We start from the raw sequence: 8477 nt of genomic DNA, 5'->3' as shown, positions 1-8477 counted from the left end.
GTTTCTAATTACCCAACAACATTGCCAGGGCAGCTTTTTATCTATTTTACAAGTAGGGAAAAGGAGTGACTGCCCAAGGATTTACAGCTAGTAAGCAGAGTTCCCGGGCATGTCTCCAAAGTCCATGCCCTAACCCACTCTCTGCCTTCCTCTGATGCTCTCTCAAGAAGTTTTCACCGGAGTTCCCATTGTGGCGCAGTGGGAACAAATCTGACTAGGAACCATGAGGTTACGGGTTCGATCCCTGGCCTTGCTCAGTGGGCTAAGGATCCAGCGTGGCCATGAGCTGTGGTGTGTGTCGCAGACACAGCTAGGATCCTGTGTTGCTGTGGCTGTGGCGTAGGCCAGCAGCTGTAGCTCCGATTAGACCCTCAGCCTTGGAACCTCCATATGCCACAGTGCAGCCCTAAAAAGGGAAAAACAAAAAGTTTTCACATGTCCATTGACTCCAGCCCTTACCCAAGAAAACCACAAATGAAGCCATTCAAAAGATCCAGAATTCCATATTTTATAATGAGTTTTCATTAGACGATAACAACATGATGAGAAGGTCTCACAATGTTGCACAGATTCCAAGGCCCCCAAGGAGGAAACTCAAGTCAAGGTCACTGGGATGACGTCTGTCACTCCCTCTGCTGGTCTGGTCAGCAATTCCGCTCCCTGGCTCTGGAATCTAGAAGCCCAGTGGGGAGTCATAGCTGGTGTTCTGCTGAGATGTGTAGGGCAGGGGCCTTAGAAATAGAAAGGAAGTTATGGATATATTCATTTAATGATTGTTTGGGTGCTAGAGAACCAGGAGTGAATAAAACAAAACAAAACAAAAAATCCCTGCTCTCGGAGCTTACATTCTGTTGGGAGAAACAGACATGATAAAGATGGAGTTGACCAAGCAAACTCATTAGATGTGAGAGAAGAACAAATGTGTACTGAGCTCCTACAACATGTGACACAACTGGGGATGTGGCATTGAACGAGGCAGACCCAGCCTTCACCTTTTTCATGCCTTCAGCCTGGTAGAAAATCAGACACTTCAGGAATTGTTACACATCCAACCACTTAATTGCAGTTACAGTAAGTGCCTCAGAGAAGAACAAGCCTGGAGATCTGGAAGGCCTCCTTGAACAAGTGATGTGCTAGATTCTGAAGGATATGTAGAATGACCTAAGGGAAGAGGAAAGGCTGGACACCGAGGCAGAAGGGACAGCATGTGCAAAGGTACTGGGGTAGGACCATGGCCAATTGGAGAAATGGAAAGAAGGCCTATGTCTAGGGTGAGGAAGAGAGAGTGATGCAGGTGAGGCAGTTAGGGGTTAAATTTTGGCAAATGGTCAAAACCATGTTTAGGAATTTGGGCTCTATTTTAAGACTGAGGATGATCAAAATATCACCAGAATTTTGAGAGGCCCTGGATGCCTGGGTAACTAATAGTAGCGTGAACAGAGAGTAAGATTTCTCAAAGGAGAGCTGAGTTTTGTGGGAAAGGTGGAGAGTTGGGTTGTAAACACATTGAGTGTCTGGAGGGAGGGGGTGTGGGACAATTGCCTGGACATTCAGTGGGGTTTGGTTCTGAGTTTGGGAGAGAAGCAGAGCCATCGATGTTAACTGGAGCGTCAGCTACAGCCGATTTTGAATTAGACCATAAAGGGCACAGCACAGCTGAGTGGAAAGAGCACCGATGTGGGGGGTCAGAATTGGGTTTAGATTTGAGCTCCTCGGCTTTGGTAGCTTTGTGATCCTGGGCGAGTTATTTAATTTCTGTGAAGCTCAGTTTCCTTATCTGTAAAATGAGTGTGATACTCTGCCTCGCAGTGCGGGGCACTGTGCCTGTTTAGAGGAAATGGATATGGAAGATGATTAACACAGGGTTGGGCAGGCACATAGTCCATTGCTCAGCAAATGCTCATCCCTGCAACTGCTATGATTACTCTTACTGCGACAAAGTCGAGGGACTCACCAGTCAGTAAACATTTATGGAGAAGGAGTTCTCTTGTGATGCAGCGGATTAAGAATCCGGCATTGTCACTGAAATGGCTTGAGTTGCTGCAATGGTGCAGGTTTGATTACTGGCCTGGCAACTTCTACATGCTTCAGGGGTGGCCAAAAACAAAACAAAACAAAACTCACAAAAAAACCCAAACATTTGGGGAGTTCCCGTTGTGGCTCAGCAGAAACAAATCTGACTAGCATCCATGAGGACACAGGTTCGATCCCTGGCTTCGCTCAGTGGGTTACAGATCCGGTGTTGCTGTGAGCTGTGGTGTAGGTCACAGATGTGGCTGGGATTTGGCGTGGCTGTGGCTGTGGCCGTGGCCAGCAGCTACAGCTCCAATCTGACCTCTAGCATGGGAATCTCCATATGCTGCATGTGCAGCCCTAAAAAGACAAAAAAAGAAAAAGCAAACATTTATGGAGCTTTGTCATGTGTCAGACACTGGTTGAGGTATGAATATATGGCACTAGACAGACAATATCCTTGTGGCACTTACATTCCGAGTGCAAGGAGTCAGACAATAAATGAGTAAAATAAACAGAGGAATATCCGACTGCTACGTGAATGCAAAAAATTAAAGTAGGGTCACATGGGAGAGAATGCCTGTGGGTTATTCTAAGTCCAGTCACCAGTGGCTGTCTCCCTTGGGAGGTGGGGTTTGTCCCGAGATCTAAGGAAGAGAAGGCAAGCCTGGGAGGGACTGGCCAAGAGCGTGCCAGCAGAGAAAGCCCCAATCCCCAACCCCCTGAGAACAAAGGTGGTGTGATCTAGAAGGAGGAAGCTCAGGATACACTGGCTGAGGGTTCAAGCTTTGAACCCCAGCTCTGCCACTGCGAATGGTGTGACCTTGGACAAGACCGCCGTGTTTCATGTCCAGCATCTCTCACATGGAAACCATAATAGTAACTACCTAATAAAATTGTTGGGACGATTAAGTGAGATAACACATGAAAAACTCAGTTCAGTGTACATAGTAAGAGCTCATTTTTCTTTTTCTTCTTTGGTCACCCCATAGCGTACAGAGTTCCCCTGCCAGGGATTAGATCTGAGCCACAGTTACACCTACACTGCAGCTGCAACACTGGATCCTTAACCCACTGCACCCTACCAGGGATCAAACCTGTGCCACTGCAGAGACATGGTCCATCCCATTGCATCAGAGAGGGAACTCCAAGAACTCTTTTTTTTTTTTTTTTTTTTTTTTTAAATAGAGGATCAGTATACCTTGAGTCTTGCGAAAGAAGAGAGAACAGAGTAGGAGATGAGGCCAGTGAAGAAAGAGCGGTTGGCTTAGAGAGACCACAGTAGGTGGTTTGGGTTTTATTCACAGTGCAGTGGGAAGCCACTGAGAGATTTGAAGCAGGGGGTGGCAAGATCTGATTTAAAAATGTAAAAAGATCACACTGGCGGCTGCTCTATGAAACATGAATTGAGAAAGTTTTTTTTTTTTTTTTTTTTTTTTTTTTTCCTCCAAAGGTCATGTATTATCCGAGTGAACAGATATGCTTGTTTGGGGCAAAATGAGCAGCCTTCTCCTTTGACTTGCTCCCAGAAGCACTGCATTCTGTCACTGACTCAACAAATATGTCCTGAGCACACTTGCACTTTGCCAGGAGCTGTAGTGAGCGCTGGGGATGCAGAGACAAACAAGCTATGGTTGTTGTGGGGAGAGCCTTGCTTGATTCCTGGCACAGAAGAGAGGCTCTTACATGACAACTGTGACTCATTTTATCTTTTTTTTTTTTTTTTTTTTTTTTTTTAGGGCTGAACCTGTGGCATTTGGAAGTTCCCATGCTGTGGGTCGAATCAGAGCTGCAGCTGCCAGCCTATACCACAGCTCACAGCAATGCCAGATCCTCAACCTACTGAGCGAGGCCATGGATCGAACCCGCATCTTCATGGATACTAGTTGGGTTCGTTTCCACTGCATCACAATGGGAACTCCCCATTTTATCATTTTTGTTATATTTGTTACTCCTGCTCTTAGAAGCACATGGTGATGGATGAACTGGAGCCGGATATAATCAACTGCAATACAGTGTGCCCAGTGCAGTAACAGGGATGAAGGAGAGTAAAGGCCTTGAAGGGTGAGAGTCAAGGTTAACTTCCAAGAAGGAATGTGAAAGCAGAAGTAATTTGAACAGAAATGGGGGGTGTTTTGAAAGAATTGGCCCTAAAGCATAAGGAGGTTGGGAAGAAAGGCCTAAGACGAAGGAGGAATGACTTCGAAAGAGGGAAAGAGGGGAAGGAAAAGGCTCAGCACAGGTAAGATTGTAGAGGTGTTGGCCATTGGTGCTTTAGCCCAAGGCCCCAGGGTAACCCTAATAGTATCAATCCTTTTGGATGTCAATTTAGAAACAAATTATTAAATAATCACCTTTGACTCAGCAATTTCACTTGGAAATTATTAAAGTTATGTGCAGACATTTACCTACAATGGAATACTATGCAGCTGTTAAAAAGAGTTATCAAAGAATACTTATTGGTATAGAGAAAAGTTTGAGACGTAGTACATGAAACCTTCCTTTTTTGAAGGTTACAAAGCTATTTTACAGTGTGCTTCTTTTTTAAAAAATAAAATACATAATTTGTACCCCAAGAACATGAACAAGAATGTCCACAGTGGTATTAATAGTCCAAAATAGAAAAGAACCCAACTATCTATCAATGGTGGAATGGATAAACAATGGTATTTTTATGTGTTTACCGTACATATGGTATATTTATCTTTATTACAGCAATTGAAATGTCACAGCAATGAAAATGAATGAACTACAACTACATTCAGTGACACTCTTGATTCTCACTGATATAATGTAAAAAAAAGAAACCCACAAAAATTATGATTCCACTTATATAAAATTCAGCCAGCGAAATTGGTCTTTGCTGTTAAAAGTCAGAATAATGTTTACTTTTGTGGGTCATTTCTAAAAAGTGTGGGAAATACCCATAACATCTACCATTCTAACCGTTTTAAAGCATACAATTCAGTGAGATGCTACACATTCGCACAGTTGTGTAACCATGATCTCTCTGTGTTTCCAGAACTTTAAGTGTCGAGGTTAAACAGTCACTCCTCATTTCTCTCTCCCCGCACAATGTTATTTGCAAAGAGGAGGGAATAATGCATGGGAGGGAGCATGATGGGGGGATTTCTGGATACTGGTAACATTCTCTTTTTTTAAAAAAAATCTGGGTGGTGGGAGTTACATGTCTGTATTCATGTTGTGAAAACTTATCTAGCTGTACAGTTATAATTGATACTTTTTACATGTACATTATATCCAAGTACACAGATAAACTTGGAGGTACACATATATATCTCTAAATATATGACATCATATATATATATATATATATGTATATATGAAATGCTGATGGTGATTTTTTGTTTCTAGGAGGTAAAATTATGAATCTAGTTTTTGTGTTTTGCTAATTTGTATGTTCCAAGTGGTCTTCATGAATCTGTATTATGCTGGTAATAAAGTTTGAAATTTAAAACATCTTAAAGAAAAATAACATTGTAGGAGTGGTTAATGAATCCGACTAGGAACGATGAGGTTGCAGGTTCGATCCCTGGCCTTGCTTAGTGGGTTAAGGATCCAGCGTTGCCATGAGCTGTGGTGTAGGTTGCAGACATGGCTCGGATCCCGTGTTGCTGTGGCTCTGGCATAGGCCGGTGGTTGCAGCTCCGATTCGACCCCTAGCCTGGGAACCTCCATATGCTGCGGGAGCAGCCCAAGAAATGGCAAAAAAAAAAAAAAAAAAAAAAAAAAAAAAAAGACAAAAAAAGAAAAAGAAAAAAAGAAAAATAACATTGTAATGCCTTTCAAGAGAAAATGTTCCTTTACCATGACAGACAATGGGAGTGTCCCACCAAAACTTTGCCTGGTCACTATTTTGCCTCAGGGCTGATACTCCTGTATGCATCCGTCACCCTGTGTGGTTCTGGACCTGTCCTCTGTTCCCCATGGATATAGAGAGGTGATATGAGGGAGGGAGAGGGGATGTCCCAGCTCTCCTCGGCTACTGGGTGGTGGTGCTCAGCGGATTCACTCCCTGCCAGACCGGAATTAAACCTGAAGTAAAAGCTGGGGCATGTGAAAAGAAAAGGGTAAAGGCCAAGGTGAACAGGCTGCCTGGACAGACCTGAAAAGAGCATCCGGGAGCATCCAAGAGCTTCAAGCAAACAAATGACTTTCCAGTCTGTCAAATCAGAGACCCGCAGGAGTTCCTGCTGTGGTTCAGCAGGTTAAGAACCCAACACGGTGTCCGTGGGGACATGGATTCAACCCCTGGCCTCACTCAGTGGGCTAAGGATCTGGTGTTGCCATGAGCTGCAGCGTAGGTCAGCAGCTGCAGCCCTGACCCCTCGCCCAGGAACTTCGATTTGTTGCAGGTATGGCCAAAAAAAAAAAAAAAAACCACTTTGTCTATATCTCTATTAGAGCAGCCATCACATGGAATAACAAGTCTTTGCTGCCAAACAGTGATCTTAATAGCTGGGAGTAGGGTTTTTTGTTTGTTTGTTTTTGCTTTTTGCTTTTTTAGGGCTGTATTCACGGCATATGGAAGTTCCCAGGCTAGGGGTCAAATTGGAGCTACAGCTGCTGGCCTATGCCGCAGCCACAGCAACATAGGATCTGTGCTGCGTCGGTGACCTACACCACAGCTCTGAGCAATGCCAGATCCTTAACCCACTGAGCAAGGCCAGGGATCAAACCCGAATCCTCATGGATGCTGGTTGGTTTCGTTTCCACGGTGCCACCACCGGAATTGCCAGGACTAGGTCTTTTTGATCACTGCATCCTCAACACCTATATAATAATACCCCAAAAATGTGGTTCTAAATTTTTGAAGGGAGGGTCTTCTTCCCACTTTGAACCCTCTTCCCAGGTGGAGTGACTTCACACATTCCTTCCCTTTTCCTTAAGCTTTTATTCTCTGCTTCTTTCATTGGTTCTAAGACTTCTTGAATTCTTAAGAGATTATTACATGTTATGCACGCATGTGCTCTGGAGCTTGTGGCTACTTCCTCATGCACCATGGGGTCCCTACTCATCCCACATCGTCTCCAGTCCTTTGCTGATCCTCGTCTTGCTTTTCCTTCTCAATTCCAGAAGCTAAGTACATATTAAATATGTGGCTTTTACATGAGCTTTTAGAGAGGAATTCTCCTCTACATGTTAAAAGATGTCTGTCCAGTACCAGTCCTTTTTCCTAATTTGTGGAGTCCTCACAATATGCCAGGCACTGCGGCTGCTCGTTCATGATCTAGCAGGAGAGACGGCTATCACCTTAGACTGATTTGTTCACTCATTGAACATCCTCTAGAAACATAGAGCAGGGCACCTGACCTAATCTTTGGTCGGGCACAACTTCCCAAAGGAACTGATATTTCTGCCAGATGTTCACAGCTAAGTAGAAGGTGGCAGAAGGAAAACAGGTGATAAAAGGATCAAGGGAACTACATGTTTAAAAGGCCCTTAGGTGTGGAGGATGGGAGGATCTTAAAGACATTGCCAATAGGAGTATGGGGCTGGGGGTAGTGGCCCAGAGGAGGTGGAAGAAATAGGCAGAGCTGGAATGAGACAGAGCCTTGATGTATGATAAGACTGCTTTAGTCAGGAATCTTTTGGTTGAAAGTGACAAAATCCACCTAGGAAAAAAAGGAAGCCTTTATTGGCTCAGAAGCTAAAAGTTCAGGGCTTTCAAGATCAAAGATGTCATTGAGTTTTGACACCTCTCTCTGTCTCTGTCTCATCTTTGCTCTCCTTTGTGTTAGCCTCATTCTTGGGCTGGCCTCTGTGAAATCATTCTCTGATCCCCCTTGTCATACAGAAGCCAAAGACTGGAGAGGCAGGGAATTCGATGAGAAAGGCTAATTGATAAGGGCCACTTACCCTTCCATTCTTGAAGGTCGCCTTCTTTTCAGGCAGTGTCCACAGGGCCCACCTTAGATCCCCTGCGGGAGGGCAGAAAGCTTGGCCTTTTAGGAAGATTATGGGGGCAGAGAAGGGAACAGGTGAGGGGATCCTGTTTCCAGACACCAAAATTGTTCGCTTTCTTAAAACAGCATATCTACACCCCTCTATCACTTTCTCTGGGGGCCTAAAATGCATTTTCTTGGCTGCATCCTCAGCCTTCCCAGGAAGCAAGATCATTTGAGAAAAAATGATCTTGAGAGAGAAAAGAGGAAAAAGAAAAGGGGGGGTACCCCAGAAATTCCTGCCTCCTCATTCTGGCCCTCGATCCCCGGTGCTTAGAGGGTCCTGGCCTATTTGTCTTACTCGCTTTTTCCTCCAGAAGCTTTTCAGACCCCTCCAGGTCTGGCTCCAACTTTGGGGCTTCAAAACTCCTCCGCCGTCCCGTGAATCTTCCGTCTTCCGCCTCACGCACACCCTAACCAAGCAGGACCAACAGGAGAATACCCCACGCAGAGACCCCTTTTATTCTGAGCTCAGGCGCTTCCGCCTCCGGGGCGGAG

General features: G+C 44.7%; 1 long non-coding RNA gene across 1 annotated transcript; it reads right to left on the bottom strand.

The window, feature by feature from the left end:
- Nucleotides 443–8417, bottom strand: LOC110260318. Its single transcript, XR_002343431.1, has 3 exons — nt 8281–8417; nt 7894–7979; nt 443–731 (listed from the first exon to the last, which is right to left on the bottom strand). It is a non-coding gene; the product is annotated as an uncharacterized LOC110260318 (long non-coding RNA).

This window comes from Sus scrofa, chromosome 4 (genome assembly GCF_000003025.6).
Source record: "Sus scrofa isolate TJ Tabasco breed Duroc chromosome 4, Sscrofa11.1, whole genome shotgun sequence".
Taxonomy (NCBI): domain Eukaryota; kingdom Metazoa; phylum Chordata; class Mammalia; order Artiodactyla; family Suidae; genus Sus; species Sus scrofa.
This window is presented reverse-complemented; position numbering and strand designations above follow the sequence as displayed.